The sequence below is a fragment of the Jatropha curcas genome, chromosome 8 (assembly GCF_041381405.1).
Source record: "Jatropha curcas cultivar XTBG-Jc1 chromosome 8, XTBG_Jcur_1.0, whole genome shotgun sequence".
NCBI classification, from domain to species: Eukaryota; Viridiplantae; Streptophyta; class Magnoliopsida; order Malpighiales; family Euphorbiaceae; genus Jatropha; species Jatropha curcas.
In genome coordinates this window covers 19,984,034-19,985,677 of record NC_143158.1, presented here as the reverse complement: position 1 = coordinate 19,985,677, position 1,644 = coordinate 19,984,034, and the positions used below count along the sequence as shown (strand labels likewise).

General features: G+C 39.3%; 1 non-coding gene across 1 annotated transcript; it reads right to left on the bottom strand.

The window, feature by feature from the left end:
- Nucleotides 1-225: 225 nt before the first annotated feature.
- LOC149494306 (small nucleolar RNA R71) lies at nt 226-332 on the bottom strand. The gene has a single exon (XR_016322383.1). It is a non-coding gene; the product is annotated as a small nucleolar RNA R71 (small nucleolar RNA).
- Nucleotides 333-1,644: the final 1,312 nt, after the last annotated feature.

Here is a 1,644-nt window from a genome sequence, read left to right as displayed (position 1 = left end):
CCTAGTGAAGATCCTAATGCTCACATCACCAATTTTTTGGAAATTTGTGACACATTCAAACAAAATGGTGTTTCTGAAGATGCAATCAAGTTGAGGCTTTTTCCTTTTACTCTTAGGGATAAAGCTAGATCATGGTTACAATCATGTCCCGCTGGAAGTTTTACCACATGGGATGAATTAGCTCAAAAATTCCTAGCTAAATTCTTCCCATCCTCAAAAACCACCAAGCTGCGTAATGAGATAATGACATTTGCTCATCATGATCAAGAGAGCTTGTACGAAGCTTGGGAAAGATTCAAGGACTTGCTACGGAAGTGCCCGCATCACAGTTTGCCCAAGTGGCTACAAGTACAAACTTTTTATAATGCATTATCTCCTAATATCAAAATTACTCTAGATGCAGCTGCAGGTGGATCCTTTGAAAAGAAAGGTATTGATGAAGCATATGAGTTGATAGAGGAGATGGCAAGCAACAGCCACTACCAAAACAATACCGAAAGGAGAAGAACCGCAGGAGTCTATGAAATAGACGCCATTACAGCACTTAATGCCAAGGTAGATAACATGGTAAGGAAATTGGACATGTTAACCACTAATCCTGTGAATTCGATTATGCAAGTGTGTGATAGGTGCAATGGACAACATGGAATTGGGGAATGCATCATGGACTCCTTAAATCCGTAGACTTTGGAGCAAGTGAACTATGTGATGAATCAAGGAAGAAAGAATTACCCTTATTCAAATTCATATGATAACAGGTTAAGGAATCATCCTAACCTATCTTATGGTAATCCTAACAATGCCTTGAATACACCCCCAGGGTTCCACCCTCCAGAAAAGAAATCTCATGATGACCTCCTCACTGCCCTCTCCAAATCACACATGGAATTCATGAATGAAACCAGGGAGAACCATAAAATCCAGCAAGCTGCAATCAGGAATTTGGAGATTCAGTTAGGGCAGTTCGCAAACATGATGGCATCTCGACCTCAAGGTACGTTACCTAGCAATACTGAAAAGAATCCAAAAGAACAAGTGCAGGCTATCACCTTGAGGAGTGGCAAACAATTAGATGAACCACTGAGGAAAGAAAAGGAGGAAAAAGAACAATCAAAAGTGCCTATCATTGATTTAGAGGAAAAAGAAAAGGTAAAACCCTATGTTCCCCCTGTTCCCTTTCCACAAAGATTAAAGAAAGCACAAGATGACAAGAGCTTCCTCAAGTTTCTGGATGTGTTTAAGAAGCTTCAAATCAATATTCCTTTTGCTGAAGCTCTTGCTCAAATGCCTAGCTATGCTAAATTCCTAAAAGATATCTTGAGCAAGAAACGAAAAATTGATGATCAAGAAACAGTGATGTTAACTGAGGAGTGCAGTGCAATTATCCAAAACAAACTGCCTCCAAAGTTAAAAGATCCAGGAAGTTTTTCTATCCCTTGTAACATTGGTAATCTTGACTTTGAAAAGGCTTTGGTAGATTTAGGTGCTAGCATTAATCTTATGTCCTATGAAGTTTTTAAGATGCTAGGTATGGGAGAGCTCAAACCAGCAAGGATGTCTTTGCAATTAGCAGATCGTTCAATTAAATATCCTAGAGGGATTGTAGAAGACGTGCTTGTAAAGGTAGGTACATTCATCTTTCCT